The sequence below is a fragment of the Peromyscus californicus genome, unplaced genomic scaffold, assembly GCF_007827085.1.
Source record: "Peromyscus californicus insignis strain IS unplaced genomic scaffold, ASM782708v3 Scaffold_4__1_contigs__length_199733344, whole genome shotgun sequence".
Classification (NCBI taxonomy): Eukaryota; Metazoa; Chordata; class Mammalia; order Rodentia; family Cricetidae; genus Peromyscus; species Peromyscus californicus.
Window position 1 is genome coordinate 17,378,622 of NW_026294562.1, and position 17,637 is coordinate 17,396,258.

Consider the following 17,637-nt stretch of genomic DNA (forward strand, 5'->3'; position numbering starts at 1 on the left):
TGCAAAGCCATTCCATCAGGAGAAGAAAGCAGGCTGGCCCCAGAGCGGCCTTCTGGAAGTGGAGGCATCTGCCCTGGAAATGAGCTTGGGGCAGAGAAGGCTGGGGGATGGGGGAGTAGCAGGCCTAGTTTTTGTAAAATGCCCACCATTATTTTATTTGTTCCTGTATTGTATTTAATTCACACCAAATTGCAGATAGATTTCCCTGTGTTTGTTTTTATATTTCTAGCTGAACCAAAGAATGGAATCATGACTTACATGATCCTATATTCCAGAGTGCCTGCTATACACAGTCTCGTAAGGAGCTGGACAGATGGCAGAAGCTCAATATAGTTTATGTCCTTTTTCAGTTGAAAGTATTTCTATATAAGACAGACACCTTTAATCCCAGCACTCCAGAAGCAGAGGTAGGCAGATCTCTGTGAGTTAGAGGTTAACTTGGTCTATATAGCCAGTTCCAGGCTGTCGAAGGTTGTATAGTGAGACCTTTTCTAAAAATTTTTTTAATGCTTAACCGTGTAATACATTACTACGCCCTTCTTGTTTAACTTTTCTCTTAGCTTCTCCTCAGATTCATATAATTATGTGCAGATAGGATGCACACACAAATACAAGTTTTATCAATATGTTTAAAAAAAAATAAGACTCCATGTTTCTTGCTTTTCACTCAACAGCACCTTTGGAAATTTACCAGGAAGACTTCTGAATGACTACCCCATTCTTCTCAATGCCTGACCAATAGATATGTAGCTGGGATATAATTTATCCGAAGGATGGGTATCTTGGAATCCTGGTACTCTATAGCTGACTGGACATATCTATTCACATCTATGTTTTTTTCCCAGTGACATCAACTGCTGACTTGAAATTGGACATGATAGGAGGATTTACACCATAGAAATCTCCAGACATTAAAAATGGTGCTTTGGTGGAGGGGATGGAGAGATGGCTCAGAGGTTAAGAGCACTGGCTGTTCTTCCAGAGGACCCGGGTTCAATTCCCAGCACTCACATGGCAGCTCACAGCTGTCTGTAACTACAGTTCCTGACACCCTAACACACACAGGCAAAACACCAATATACATAAATTATATGAATAAATACTTTTAAAAATGGTGTACTGGGAGGCAGAGTCAGGTGACTTCTGTGTGTTCAAGGCTAACCTGGTCTGCAGAGAGAGAGTTCCAGGATAGCTAGGGCTACAAAGAGAAACCTTGTCTTGAACCCCCGCAACCCCAAATGGTGCTTTGGGGGCTGGAGAGATGGCTCAGCAGTTAAGACCTCATATTTCCTTCCCAGAGGACTCAAGTTTAGTTCCCAGCATCCACATGGCAGCTCACAACCATTTGTAACTCCAGGTCCAGGGGATCTGACACCCACTTCTGGCCTCTGCGGGTACTGCATGCACATGGTGCACAGACATAAACATGTAGACAAAACACCCATACACAAAAAGTAATAAATCTTTAAAGGGGAGGACTTTTGATTTTAATTAGCAGATCATATAGTCCCTATTAGTTTGTTTCTATTCCCCCTGCCCTAAGGTTGAAAGAAAATGGCTAGTACAATTAAAGCTGCTGTGTGTATGTGAGCATGTCCCCTTATGCGTGCAAACACTGATATATACATGTGCTTACACATACTTGCTAGTGTTTTCATTTCTAGGGTACCTAAGGGTGGGATTGATGGGTCAAGAGAATACATACTTTCAGTTACTACAGCTGTTGCCAGATTACAAAGGAGTACAGAAATGTACATTTCTACCATCAGTGTGAAATCTGTCCTTCATTCTGGCAATGGAAATCACCCTCAGATTAGTTCTTGCAGTCTGAAATGGATGAAGTAATATCTCATTTTGATTTGTATTTCCATGAGTATTAATAGTTGTGAGCGGGGCTGGAGAGACGACGGCTCAGCAGTTAAGTAAGAGCACTGGCTGCTCTTCCAGAGGACCCAGGTTCACTTGCCAGCACCCGCATGGTGGTTTGTAAACATCTGTAACTCCAGTTTCTGGGGATCCAGCCCCCTCTTCTGGCCTCCAAAGGCACCAGGCATGCATGTGATGCTCAGACATACAGGTAGACCCACATGCCCAGACATCATACAGGTAGACAAAATACCCATACACTTAAAAAAAAAAAAAAGAAAAGTCTAACTTAAAACCAGTTGCGAGCTCCTCCTGCTGACCAGTTCAGTGCTCTCTCATGCTGTGTTTGCTGCTGTCTTTTGCCACACAAAACTTAAAAAAGAAGTTGTTACAAGGTAAAATATGTCTATACTTTCTTTTATAGCTTCTGGTTTCCAGTCTTGGTGTGTAGAGCACCCTCCCTGTCTCTCTACCAAGCTTATAGCTTCCTAAATTTTCAAGATTGTTATTGTCTTATTTTTTCACGTTTGTCTTTAATCTATATGGAGTTCATATTTGTAAGTAGTATGAAATAGGAATCCAGTTTTATTTTCTTCCAGATGGAAGTTGACTTGGTACCATTTATTAAATAATCCATTCTTTTTCATGGGATTGAAATACCAACTTTGTCATATAGTAAATTCTCATATGTATACTTGGTCTATTTCTGGGCTCTCTATCTTATTCCACAGATCCATTTATCTATTCCCATGCCAATACCAAATTGATTTAATTACAGAGGTTTTATAGTTCAGTCTCATATCTGGGAAGACAAGTCTCACTCTTTATTTCTCCTTTTTCACATTTTTATTTGCCTCTTTCAAGTATTTATTCTGCTATGTAACTTTGAAATCATTTAATTCATTTTCCCCTCCAAATAAAAACCTTCTTGTTATCCAATTAAAATCACATCAAATGTGTACATTAATTCTGGTAAAATTGATTTTTCTATCAGTGTTCTTTTATTATTTCCAAAGATATTTGCTGAGTACCTACTTCGTGACAGTCTCACAGGGTAAAACAACAGACAGACATGGCCCCCTTTCTCTTGAAGGCCAGGCTACTTTGTTTATGATAAGTGGCCTTGTGGTTCCACTCTTGGATATATATTCAGTAGAAATGAGTGCTGACATTTACTATAAGAGAGTACAAGAACATTCATAGCAGCTTTATGCAGTAAACAAAAAGAAGGCACACTACTATTCCAATAGAAACAGGGTAAATAGTGGGACATTTCTTACATAGTGGGACACCACACAGCCATGAAAAGGAATGAACTTCTGATATCTGCAACACCATAAGTGAATCTCACAGGCAGGCTGAGCACAGGTAGGTAGATCTGAGGATTTAGTAATCGCCCTTATAACAAGTTCAAAATCAGGCCTATTTATATAGAGAGAATAGTGCCTCCCTTGTGGAGGTGAACGCATATTGACTGTGAGGGGACAAGGGCCCCTTCTGGATGCCTTATACTTTGTATTTGTCCTGGCCAGGGTTTCTATGAATACACATACCTACTTATTAAGTCATGTACTTGAGAGCATTTGCTTTACTGTTATAAGCAGTATTTCAATCAAGATAAATAAGAATAAAAAGGGAATTCACCATTACAAAGGTTTTCTGCCCCTCCTGGGTGTTGAGGGTGAGTGGTCTGTGTGGGTCTCTGCCTTCTGCTTTCCCTCTCTGGAAAAATGACTTTCTAGGACTTTCCAGGCTGGGCTTTTGCAATCTTGAAGCTGCTGCAGCCGATGATGACATGATAATTTTCTAGCCTCTCCTCCCTTAGTAAATTTTTTAAAAGCTTCTCTGGGTGGGCTACAGTACGGCTTGTACAGAAGCAACAGACTTGGGCCAGCCAGCTTCGACTCCCTCTCCCCAACTGGTCAATAAGAAACCACGGGTTTTCCTGCCTTACCCCCAAAAGAGTTATAAAAGTTCAGTAAGTGCCTGGAAAGCAGGCAAGACTCCGAGATGCAATCTGGATCACCCATTACCAATTTGCTTTGCTCACCCACCGTAGTGGCTGGGCCTTATGCTTCCTAGGGGAAAATGAGCAGTTTGGATGCCTGCTCCCTCCTTCTCCCTTCTCCCATCTCTTCCACTCCTTTGTTTTCCATCAGTGTGTTCCCTAATGGGGTGGTGGTCTATATTTGTGGCTCTTTGGGGAGAAAACTTGGAGCCCTACTTGGGGTCTCACATGTAACCCCAAGACTGCAAGTGTGAGATGTAGCCTGCAGCAGTTCTAAAATGCCGCTTGCCATGTGGTGCTGCCGAGTTGCAGTTATTTCCTGCCATTTTGTATTTCTGATCTCTGGGGTAGTGAGTGACTCACGCTTTCCAGTTCAATGTGAGGACATGTCCCACCGAGTTGACTGCCTGATGCTCCTGAGGACATTCCTAACCCACCACTCACCAAGTTATTAGAAGTCTAATTCCTGAAATCACTAATCCCCAAATAGCCTCTATTCTCTCAACTGCTGACTTCCATTCTTTGATTTTATGCACAGTAGTTCCCAACTCAAGGCCAAAAATTCTACCCCATGCCGAGCCACTTTCAAAGGAGAACCAATATGCTAAGACTGGAGGGGGATTTTGAATAGCGGCTAATTGTCAGTTCGTCTAGTGAAAAGAGCTTCCTCTCCCCGCAGCAGGCTGGCTATTTGTTAAAGTTTTCTGGGGTTTTGGAGCACCTCACCGTTAGGGGCAGTTCAAACTCAGCGGTTTTAATTATTAATCAGGTCAAAGGCGGATGACAATTTTTCTTCTCTTCAGGGGAGGGTCTTGAGGGTTCACAGAGGGGCGCGCCCAGGCCCTTGTCCTGTGATGGATAGAAAGGAGAGAAATGGGCAAATGATTGAAGCCAGACCAGTCTCGAGTTCTTAGTGTCAGACTGTTTGGAAAGCCGCGAAGCTGCCTGTGGGCTCATTGTGAGGAATGTGGGTCTCCATCCTTTCCAAGGATCCGTGGTTTTCTGAGTTGAACAATTCCAGGTCAGCAGCACGTGTGAACATGTGTCCTGTTATATGTGCCCTCGCAAATCAGAGCACAGAGGAGGTGGGGACTCTTCCTATGTGTCCACTCTGGGGTGTCAGCTTCCTCCTGGTGGCAGTGAGAAGGCCACCTCCTTGCTAAGCACACTGTGGGAAAGGCAGGAGGCTTTTTCTAGTTTGGGTCTGTAAAGTCTCCAATATGCTGACTTTGTGTCTGCCCTGCCTCCCACGTCTTTTTTGATCCCCCGAGATCACCCTTCTCCTCTTGGCTTGAGACCTCAGCTTGACAAAATCCAGAAAAGTCTTCTGGCTGCCTATTCGTCAGCCATTCCAAACAATCCCGGCAGGCGCTGCCTCTCACCCTTGTTGCTAGGCAGATTCCCTGGTTGCTAGGCCACCACTGTTTCTTCTCAGCCTGGGAAAGACATACAGATTTCCAGTGACCCACTGAATCATTTAGCCGCCCACCCACCAACAAAATGAGTAGATCCTAAACCTCACTGTGTGTGAACTCGGTGCCCAGTGTAGATCAACAAATGGGAAACCAGGCAGCAAAGTCAGGGTGTTCCTTCTGGAGGTGACCCAGTATGCCACAGGGAGGATGGGCAGGCCATCTGGGAAGTTTCTCTGGACAAGGACCTGGACATGGCCCCATGGGAACGCTCAAGACCCTCCCCTGAAGAGAAGAAAAATTATCATCAGCCTTGACATGAACTTGGAGAATTTTCTCTGGTTTAAGTTCTGACACCTTCAGCCTTACGGGCTCAGAAAACATCTTATGTGCAACTAGAGAGAGTCCCTGGTCCCAGCGGTAAAAGAGTATTACGTTTGAAGACTGAATTTACTCATCTATAATGAGACTATTGCATGGATCTAGAATGATTCTATAAGGATATTGCCTTTGCTTTGTGGTTGCAGAGTTTTCAGGGAACAGGATATAAGCAAATTGGTACGGACACCAGTTTGTTAAGAAAAATTTCCATATTTATAGCTACCTTTTTTTTTTAACCTTCCTACTATGTGTCAGGCAAAATACTGGGTGATTTACGAGATGACATTTAATTTCCCACATCAATTATGAGAAAGACAATATGCTTAAGCCCATTTTATTAAAATGTTAGTTCGAGGCCATCAGAATGTAAAGGCCATCAGTAGGTAAAGGAACTAACCACCAACCCTGACAACCTGAGTTTGGTCACAAGAACCCACATGGAGAAGGAGAGAAGTGACTCCCGCCAGCTGTTCTGACCGCCACACACAAAATAACTGAAAAAAAAAAAAATCTCTTAAGTAGTATAGGTTTAAATCGTTACCATCTAGGGGTCTTGATAGGGTTCATTCTCTCTTCCAATTAAAAAATTCAAAGGCAGAAAAGCCCTGGAGTAGGACAGGTAGCAGCAGGGGAATCTCAGGTACAATAGACAGGGTCAGCCTTGGAAGAAAAGCTTTTGTTGGGAGTGAGGAAACACACACAGCAAAGCACACAGAAAGATCCAGAAAAGCAGAGGTGGGGGAACCCTGGGACCCTGAAGTCTGGTCTCTCCTCAAGGGCTGGGGGCTTTAGAGGGTTTTTGAGGGGGCTTTCCTCCCCTAAATTAGGGTTGGTCAGTTTAAACAAAGACAGGGAGCCTGATAGGCCCACAACTTTTGGGTAAACATGTCCTGGTCTGGCCTTGAACTTGTTAGACCAGTCTGCCAACAGGGATGGGGTGGGGGCCTGGAAGAAAAAACCCACCAGGCCTTTGTCACAGGTCAGGAGGGTGAAGAAGGAGCCAGAAGTTTGCCCCCTTTCTTATCTGTCTGTGGCCCCTCCCCTTGTCTGTTCACTGGGGATCTGTCTCTTACACCCTCATATGACAAATGGAGGCTATTCGGCTACGATGCAAGAGAACCAGGATTTGAGTCCAAAATTGGCTTAATAGACGCCAGTCATCTGGGAATGTGCAGGTATAGGTTGGAGGAAGGTTGGCTAATGGATACTGAAGTGTTGGTGGATCAGCCCCACAGCAATCCTAGGAATAAGGGTCCATGTGGAAGTAGAACTTGTTGAGCCTCGATCTACAGATGAAATTCTAAGGATCACACAGCATGCTTTGCTCTTCTGGAGCTTCTTTGAGAGAAGGGCTTCTGGATTCTTGTTGGCAGTGGGTAAATATTTGTGTCCAGTAGAGCGGCAGACTACAGGGAGCACTCTCTGGATCAGCAGGCATCCGAATGGTACAGGACAGGCATCTTAAAGGGACTACCAGTGCCTAGGAGCTCCGAAGGAAGGATCCTGATGAAAGTGTAGTTGGATTAGGACCACTGAACTCTGCAGAAGCCTGTAGATCAGTGGCTCTCAACCTTCCCAATGCTGTGACCCTTTAATACAGTTCCTCATGTTGTGGTGACCCCCAACCACAACATTATTGCTACTTCATAACTGAAGTTTTGCTATTGTTATGAATCGTAATATAAATATCTGACATACAGATGGTCTTAGGCGACCCCTGTGAAAGGGATGCTTGACTCTGAGGGGGGTCACGACCCACAGATTGAGAACAATTTCTGTAGCGATCTGGGACAAAGAAGTCCTTCCTTATTCGGAGGTCTGGTGAGTACCTCCATCCAGGGTGGTGCAGAGCAGACGTAGCAAATCCCAGATCTGGGGACCAGATCCTTGGAGGAGCCTGGGTGGCAGCTTCTGAAAGCCAGTGAGAGCACAGTGAAGCTTGGCGGTGGAGTTGACTTCTACCTGAAACTAAAATATGAGCATGTTCTGTAGCCAAGCCCTAAAGAACTGAAAGTGTGGAACAAAGAAGTCTGGGTATCCAAAAGATCACTTACTGGAAATTGTAGGGGTCTCATCTAGTTTGCCAGATGATACCAGAGAAATCAGGATCTCCCTCTTAATGTTCTTAGTCTCATTAATAAAATAGTTTAGAATGGACTCAAACAGAAGCTTGAAGACAATTTTATCTGGGCTTAAGAGAAAAGGCCAGGGTAGGCAAGCTGTAATCTTAGCAACTGCCAGGAAGAGGAGAGGGAAGGAGACAAGAGGGAGGGCAGGCCATGCTTGTTAAGACAGCACAGAGGCCAGCCAGGACAGTCAGCCCTAGGGCAGGGAGGAGGCTGTAGGGGAACAGTAAGGAAGCCCATGCTCGGGGAAAGCATGCTTTGAACAGAGATAAAAGAAAAAAGAAAATATACATTTTTCTGAGTAATTTAGAAAAGCAGGCAAGCTAACAAAGCCTCATGATTGTGGCCCTGTAAGCTACTGAGGAAGGGGTCAGGAATTCTGGGAAGGAAAAGGACATTATTTCATTAAAGGGATGATTATTCCACCTATCTCTTTAGCATGGCTATGGTAAACCTGCCTTCCTGAGGGGCGGTCCCTTGGCCAGCCCAGAGGTTTTAAGTTTCTTGATCAGATCTACTTTTCTTTTTGCTTCCTTCCTACCCTGCTTTTCCCCTTCCTCCTCTTTTTTGGGGGGCGGGGGCAGGGTGGAGGTTGGTAGTAGGGATTGAACCTAGGGGCTTGCACATGCCAGGCAGTTGTGTTACCACTGAACTATAACTCCAGCCCTCCTGTTTTTCACTTTTTTTTTTTTTTTTTTTTCAAGACAGGGTTTCTCTGCGTAGTTTTGGTGCCTGTCCTGGAACTCACTCTGTAGACCAGGCTGGTCTCGAACTCACAGAGATCCACCTGCCTCTGCCTCCCGAGTGCTGGGATGTTTTTTACTTTTTGTTGTGGGAAAAAGTCTACATTTCCCAGGCTGGCCTTGAACTCCATCTGGAGCGCAGCCGGGCCTTCCATTTGTGATTCTCCTCCCTCAGTCTCTCAAGTAACTGGGTTATCAGGCCTGGGCTCCAGCCTTTTTCTCCCAACCGTTCTGGGATCGGGTGAGATATTCAGCAGAATGGGCTGTGCTCTGTACATTGTCTGATTCTCTGCTTTCACAATTTAGTTTTTTTGGCTTTTCCCCAGTTTCCTCCTGAAGTACTTTCTGAACAATCTCGACCTTGTCTGGACGCCAGAAATTTGCCCAGCTTTGGGCCAAGACAGCCAAGGGGGTTCCAGGGCCCCTGGAAATTTAGCAGGATGGGGCTAGCAGCTGTCTCAGCTGGATTTGCATGAAACAGCTGGTGGAACAGGGCAGGGAGAGGTGAACTCTCAAGAGAGGACGAAATTGAGAGAGATGGAGGCAGCTGCAGTTGCTAAGGTCTTTCTGCCTGAGCCCTTCCATTTTAGGGGTGGCTTGGCCCCTCCGTCGCAGGGGCTGATGGGTCCCTCCATTGCAGGGGCGGCTGGGGCTCCAGCTCTTTCCACCTGGCTTTATTCATAAAGCAACAAACCAGTTAAAGTGAAGTCCCATGGACTATAAACAGTGGGTGGGGAAAGCATCTTGAGGCCTGGTGATGTTTACATGCAAAGCTTTTCAGTACCTGGGATGTGACTGGGTTGAGGTGAGGGTGATGGTGGATTGCATCCCAAGCCACTAGACCAGGACTATTAGGGGCTTAGATCCAATCAGGGTTCATGGCATTCAAATAGAAGGGAAGTAGAGGAATTTGGGCCTCCTCTGCTATTTTAGTAACCTGAGAGTCCCTCAGAAGTTTGTGAGTGGTTCTGGCTTGTGCCCACTTGGAGGACCCTTCCCCCACTTTTACCTTTCTTACATGGGTGAGCAATAATTTTTACTTTATTTTATTTTTAATGTTAAAAATGACATGATATCTGTGGACCGGCAATAATGACTTAGCTTATTGCTGGCTGGCCTTTGGAAGGAAGGTTTAGAAATTTGGTGGGAGGACTTTTCTGTCCCACTTACAATTTGCAGTCTCAAGCTTGGTTCCTGGGCAGCTGTGGTTAAAGTGAAATCTTGATTCTCTTAGTAACTTGATGGCTTAGTTTAGGCCTCAGGTTGCTGTTCCATGAACTGCCTTGAAATTTAATCACCCAAATTTATTTCCTAGAGTGTTTTTCACAGTCTCCTCCTCTAGGCCCATTAGTCACCATCCTGTGACCTGACAGAGCAAGTTATTGAAGATCCCTGTGGTTCTTCACACTAGATTTAGGGGTTTGGGTAACTCTGGAGGCAAGTTCTAATTTGAGTCATAGTTGGGTGGGTTTTCCCTCAATTGGTTGTGAATCCTTTCCAGGGCATCCTGGAGGCCCACAAGGAGAACACTTCCCTTCTATTCTTTCTTCGAAAGAGAGGTGGTGACTGCTAGGATTGGTGTTCTCATGCTGGGGACCATGTTGTCTTTTGCCCCTGGTCACATGCTGACATTGCCCACCTTCAGTGTCCCAATTAATCAAATGGAGGTAATATACACACTTAAAAAATATCCCAGACTGTCCTCAAATTCCCTATAGAGCCAAGAATGACCTTGAACTTGGGTCTTCCTGTCTTTACCTCCCAAAGGTTGGGATTACAGCCACCGTGTTTTGTGTGGTGCTGGGGATCAAATCCAGGCTCTCTGCATCGTAGGCAATCTCTCTACCAACTGAGCTACATCCCTAGCCCAAGACAACGTGCATTTTTTTTTCTTAAAAAGGGGAGGGGAGTACAGGGACCGGTGAGATGGCCCAGCAGGTGAAGGTACTTTGCAAGCTTGGTGACCTGAGTTTAATACCTGGGACTCACACCAAAGTGGAGAGAACCAACCCTACAGAGTTGTCTGTGACCTCCATATGCACATACGCAATACACCCCACAGCAATAATAAATAAAATTTTAATAAAGGGGTGCAAAACTAAACCAAACAAAGGGGTGGCAATGTAGAACCTGGCCCAGCACAGCAGCAGGGTACAACAAATGCTAGCTCCCTGCCCTTTCACCTGGACTGGACCTTCCTTTTGGAATCTTGGACATTTTATTCATCTGGTTTGGAAACACCCCTACAAAATTTCCTATCAAGAATAGTTCCATAAATCAAGTATTCAGGTATCTCCTTCCAACTGAGGGTTTCCTCTGTGGAGTAGGAACTGTGAAACTCCAGGGTTCCTAGGCACTAAATGTTATATGTAGCCAGCTGACATGGGCTGTCTAGGAGAGTCTTGATTGTGTGGTCTCCCCAGTCTGTCCCCCCAGGTCTGGGCACTCCTACTGTGTGCTTAGCTGGCCTCTGGAGGTAACTCCACAGGACTTGCTCCTTTCCTGCAAGCTATGCTGGGCCAGTTAAAGTTTATTCTATAGAAACCTCCACCAAGAAGTCAAAAGATGAGCTTCCTGCTCTTAATAGATAATTTTTATTGGTTTTGCAATAAACGTATGAAATAGAAACAATAGCAATAAACTATCCCAACAAGAAATCGAAAGGCTCAGGCCCCCAAAGCCCTTCCTGCCTCTTCTTAATGACTCTCTAATTTATAGAGCAGCCAGTGGGCCTACTTTTCTCCTCCAAGCTTTGCAAAGTCTTCCATCTTGGAGGCCGGGGTGCTCTGAGGCCTGGTGGACTCATTCCCACATAGTTGCTTTACTGAAAGTTGGGACGTAGGAAAGCCAGACAAGAGGAAGTGGCACTGCCCCAGTCCTGTTTCTCCTGATTTTCTTTCTCTTTAGCTTCTTCCTGTTTGTCACCAGATGGGGGTCTAGGAGAACAATCAGGATGGGAACTCATGCTGAAATAGCCAAGGGCCACAGTTTAACTTAAAAAAAAAAATTACCTCTACTTATTTAATGTGTGTGTGTGTGTATGTTTGTGTGCATGTATGTTTGTATATGTGTGTGTTGTGGGGGCACACACAGTGCACATGTAGAAGTCAGAGGACAGCTTGGAGGAGTTGGTCCTCTTCTACTGTGTGGGTCCTGGGGAAGAAGCTCAGGTCATCGTGCTTGGCAGCAAGTGCGGTTCCCAGTGAGCCATCGTACTGGCTCCGCGGTTTAACTTTTAGAGAACAGAGTGACCAGGGGGTAGGCTTAAAATAGACCTACCTGGAGGCTTCGCCAGGGCTTTTCATCTTTGAAGCCTCTATCTTTTGGAATCTGTAGAATATTTTTAGTTCATGGTGCGAGTCTCTTCTCAAAAACCTCCAATCAGCATGCTCAAGAGCACCAAGGGGAAGGAATGATGTTGATGTCCTTGGAGATACTAATGAGACCTCCGGGCAGTTCTCAGGGGCAGCTCAAGCAAGCTGGAAGCCCTGGGTCCCTGCCCTTCGGGGGTTTACTTGCTGGCTCACTGGCAGTATCAGATGAGTGATAGCTAAAGTTAGGACTGAACGCTCCACCTGACCGTTTGCCCCGAGGCCTGAGGCTCAGAGAACAGGTTGCTTGTGTTCCTGATCATGCCTCAAAGGAGGTGCAGGCCTCCTCAGGGCTCATGCCTCAACAGCCAGAGAGAAAACAAGACTAAGTGGGGTTTCCAACACAGCCCTTCAGGGACTGGATAGCTCAGGGTCTGGGTGGACAGCAAAGACCCTGGCAGTCCATGACAAGAGGACAGAGATAGTCTTAACTGGAGGTAGTGATGCTTTTCGTCAATCAGACTGATACTCCGTACACCTTCCTGCTTGCCATCCTCTTCCGGTCCCTTCCTGCACGCTGGGCTCTTTCTGCCATGCTTCTGTGAGGTTGGAGCTGGGGGTGAACTTTTTCCAGGAATCAGTAGCTGCACCCCAACTCTCCGCTCATCCCCTCATCTCAACCCGCCCCCCCCCCAAGTGGGCTTGAAGGAAAGACCGCTGACTGTGCAACCCACAGGCCCTGCAAGTCCCCGTCTATGGCACGCTGTTATGCTTCGAGGACACAGGACTGTGAACTTGAAATTGTCTTGCCTTTGTCACCTCCTGGCAGGTCTTTAGAGCTCGGGGAAACAGTGGAGCGGTACAAATCGCAGTGGCGTGGTAAAGCCCCCCTTACTCCTGATGGGCTGCCTGACTCATATCCGTTTCCCTGGCAAAAAATAAGTTTTTGTTATTGCTGGCTTGGCAGAAGCACAGAAGAGTGCGCGAGGATCTACTGCCCCATGCATCACTGGCCAAATTGCCTGAGAAATCCCAGCTCTAGAACTTTTCATCGTTGGCTGTGATGTACTGAGCAGAACGGCAGCTCCATTTCCCCAGCGTGGCTCAGCGACGCTGGCACTTAGCAGATCCGCTCTGCTTGCAACTCCCAGCAAATATGGCCTTTCCTCTCCCTTCCCCTCCCCGTGGCCCTTTTTGCCCCTCACCCTTTATCTTTCCCATCCCCCCTGTCTGCTCATCAACCCCCTCCCTGCCTCTACCCAGCAGAGCCATAGCTGGAGAATCGGGAGGAGGCCCACAATGTCATTTCCCCATCACTCTGCAGCCGATTCCACACTAATGTTCTTTTAATGCTGTGATGCTGCACTAATTAATAAGCATCCTGCACAGAGGCCTCGCTCAACTCTCCTCCCCTCTCCTCCTCTTTCCTCCCCGCCCCTCCCCAGCAGCCAAGGAGAAGGCCCCCTGCCTGACATCCTGGCATCTGGCAGCAGAGAAAGGATTTCACTCCTCTACCTGGGCTGCCTGATATTGCTATGAGAGATAACTGTATACGAACCAATAATCTAGCCTGACAATCCAATTTACTGACCAATAGCGCACAATCCACCATGTCATCGGCAGTGGGGAGGCCCATAAATTAGTTCCTAGTAATTTATTCTGATCAATAGAATGGGCAAAGTCACTTGTCTCTTTAATCAAAGGCCCTCTCAGAGATGTCCGGGCAGGCTGCTGTGTGGGAGGGAGCGAGGAGGTCATGGGTTCTTGGCACCACACCCCTCACCCTGGCTTCCAGAACCCAGCAGAAAGCCTCCTCCAAATAGAAACGGCATGGGGAGGCTCTGTGGTCCGTGCTGCCTATCTCAAGCGGGAAACACTGGTCTTCAAAGAAACCAAGGGCAGAGGCACCCCAGACTGTGGTAAACAAGTGCTGACTCCAAGGACATCATATCTCTCTGGAATGTTCAGCATCTCCCTTCCTCCCGACCGACTGACCGACCGTAGGGAGCCCCCAGTCCTCGCACTGGCTGTAAAAAGATTCCCAGGCGATGGGAATGTGCCCTCCAAAGCCTGCTATGTGGATATGTTCCCACTGGCTCTTCAGAGGCTCAGCAGGGCAGAAGACTAACTCTGAACTTCAGCCCTTTCTGAGGCATCTTGCATCTAGAGAGGAAATCCACATTAGCCCTTAGTAAACAAGCACTTAGCTGCCCAGAGATTGTTCCAGGATGTCACACATTCTTCAGAGGGCTATCACCTGAGAGAATTTACATGTGTAAATAGCATAATGGCTTTCAGCTTTCATATCCTTTCCCAGCCTTGTGTAGCTCACCCTGACACCCACCAGAAGCCCCAAGCCCCAATTCTTTTATGTATGGTCTAAAAAATTTCACAAAGGCGTGGTGGCATGCTTCTGTAATCCAAACAGTAGGGAGGCTGAGACAGGGGAACTGAGAGTCTAAGGCCAGCTTAGGCTACATAGAAAGTCCCAGGCCAAACCTGGACTCCATGGCAAAACCATGACTCAAAAATAAATAGTAAAAGCGTAATAAAATCATTTGGTTACCTGGAACTCAGTGTGTGTGGATATGCACATGGGTGTGTGTATGTGTGCATGTGTGTTTTTTTTGGGGGGGTGAGGACAGAGAAAGATGTGTGGTCTCCTTCTCTATTGAGCTCTACCTTATTCTCTTGAGACAGGGTCTCTCACTGAGACTTTTACAGCTAGGCTGGTGGCCAGAGGCTCCAGTGGGGGGCTGGAGATATGCCTCGGTGGTTGAGAGTGCTTTCTGCTCCACTAGAGGACCTGGGTTCAATTTCCAGCACCCACATGATAGTTCACTTCTAGGGGATCCAATGCCTGGATTTGAAGTCCTCATTCAGTGCACTCATCTAGCCTCTACAGGCACTAACATGGTACACATACATACATGCAGGCCAAACACTCATACACATAAAAATAAATCCTAAAAACATAAAGCAAAAACAAAAAGGAAGCCTCAGCGATCTTCCTGTCTCTCTCCCCAACACACACACCTGAAGTGCTGGGGTCACAGATGTGCCACATGTGGCTTTTTATGTGTGCTCTGCAGATTTGAAGTCGTCCATCTCTCCAAGCCAATCCGGCCCCTTTGAGCCTTATGTTTTGTGTGACTCTTGTGCGTGTGCATACAATGCATTGGATTCTCTCTAATGTTAATCTGTCTACTGTCAGTTTACTTCATAGACTAAATTATTGACCCTTCAGAGGCGGGGTAAGGGAAATTCTCTCTGCCTCTGTACTAGCGTGGTGGATAAGAGCCAGAAAGATTGGCTTTGGGTTTCTGCTCCGCCACTTCCTGTTTGTGAGGCCTGGGGCAAGCTGTTTAAACTCTATGACTCAGTGGGACTAATAGCAGTGTCTACTTCGGAAGAGTGGGAGGATTTAATAACTTAATCAAATGATACAGGATTATTTAACAAATTAATATTTTGAGAGTCTTATGCAACCCAGTTGTTATGAATTTGCTCTGTAGTCAAGGCAAGCCTTGAATTCCTGATGCTTCTGCCTCTACCTCCTACATGGTAGGAGACCATTACAGGCATGTGCTACCATGCCCCCAGCTTAAATGTACATAAAACGAAATTAGCAAGTGAGTAAGTAATACACTTAGAACAGTACTAACACATAGGAAGGCTATTTTAAGTGTTTGTCAGTGTAAACAGATCCACAGAGATCAAGGGACAAGGTCACTGGGACTCTCTGAAGATCCGCCACGTCCTTGAGATGTTCTGCTTCCTGAGAATGTTTGCCCTCACCTCTCCTTCACTCCTTGTCCTCCTTCTCCAAACAGATAGACATCATCAGCTGCTGCTATCACTTGGAGTAGCAGAGAAACTCCAAATGTGTCTCCCAAGCTTTATTCCCTCCTCCAGGCTCTGGGGTTGAGCTGGTGCACTGTCTGGCCTTGGGGAAAGACCAGTCTGGCTTTAGAGAGAGCAACCCTGCTCTCAGTGAGTAGGAGGGAAGGACAGTCTGGCCTTGTGATGGCTGTGGGACTTGGCAAAGGACACCATACTCTTTGACATGAACAGGATGTGGAAGACGGAGTTTTGTAAAGAATGAGAGGCAAAGGCTGGTTGCCTTGCATCCTCCTCCGACTCTGCCACTGACTGTGGGACCTTGACCACGTCACTGCAGGTCTGACCTTGACTCCGTGTCTGAGATGAGGAATGAATGGGAAGAAAACGCTTTCACGTCTCCACTGTGACATTGTGGACTTCTGTGTGAGTCCACGAAGAGGTCTGTTGGATTTCCTGAGTCTTCTCCCTCTGCTGTGCCCCTCCCCCATAATCATCTGAAAACCTCTAAACCAATACCAGCATCAGCAATACAGGGAAATCTAGGGTGTCTCAGACTGCTGTAGCCACTAAGTGCAGCTGACTTCATTCCTGAAACAAGTGTGTGGGGGGGACCCATTTCCTTAGATGGAGGTTTCTATGTCCGCTACCTTAATTGTGCCTTCGATGACCTCTGTTCCATCAAGGTCAAAGTTGGGACTTCTAATTGTAGGGAAACCTCTGAAGGCCTTTCTCCTAATCCTACTAGTTTTCAGGGCTACTCAGGGCAGGGAAGCTCATGCTGATGACACAGATTCATTGAGGCACAGTGAAGAAGCAGCAACATTCCACTTGAAATTCTAAGCTCCCGTGACTGTCCTTGGACCCTGTTCTGGCCTCCCATCCCCCTGCAACTAGGCTGGGCTGGAGGGCTGGGCTACACAGTCATTGGTGTGATGGGGCCAGGTTGGAGGCCCGAGGCCAGCCCAGGGTGGCTGCATGGCAGGTGGACACAGTTTCTGGTGAGCAGGAATCTGGCACCCTCTGCTGACCCCGCGGCAGGAGACAGCTGGTCAACCAGGCTAGGGCTGCAGCCATCGGGAAGGGGGAAGGGTGGGGCCTAGGACTACATGGCAGCTTACTAGTCAAAAGAGCCGTTCTCCTCTCTGAATAGATCATTTTTATTGGTTTTGCAATAAGCTTATGAGACAGGAACAATCGCAATAAACAAACTGAACAAGAAATCGAAAAGATGGCCCCCGAAAGCTGTTACTGAGCCCTTCACACCTTCTCTTAATGAGTCTCTAATTTATAACAAACTCATCACACCAGCACCTCCAGGGTTCTGTGGCTGGGGACTCAGGGTGGTCTGTTACTTTTTCAGTGCCTGAGGTCTGGTTCCAGAAGTGACAGGAGGCTCTGTGGAGTAAGTAGGAGGAAGCATGGGACCTGGGAGTCCCCAGTCAGGCCTTGCTTCAGCCATGGTTATCTCTGTGTGTCCCTACCTTAGATCTCTGCAGAATGGAGGAGACTGACTCTGGGGACCCCGCTTACTCCAGTCCTCTGCCTCAGCCCTCTGGGCAGCCCTAGGCTGGTGATAGAAGCCAGCTTCTTTTAGACTTCCAGACTAGTGCTCTCTATGAGAGGCTGTGATAGCTCGGGGCTTCCACTATCCTCAGAGAGGGACGAGGCTCTGGCGAGTCGTTTTCCTCCTCAGGTTAGAGGCTCTGCCAGGGCAAAGCCATGCCTTCCCTTCTCTCACCCGCAACAGGTTAAGGCTGTAAGGAGGGTAAACACTCCCCTGCAGTCTGGACATGCACGAGGCCAGGATGAGTCTCTTTCTGGCAGGGTTGCCTAGGGAAAGCCACATCTATTCCCTCAGCCTCCAGCTCCTGGATCAGGGGCAGTTTCCTGTCAGGTGGAGACTATAGAAGGGTACAATTCTATTTCTACCAGAGACTGAAGTTCCCT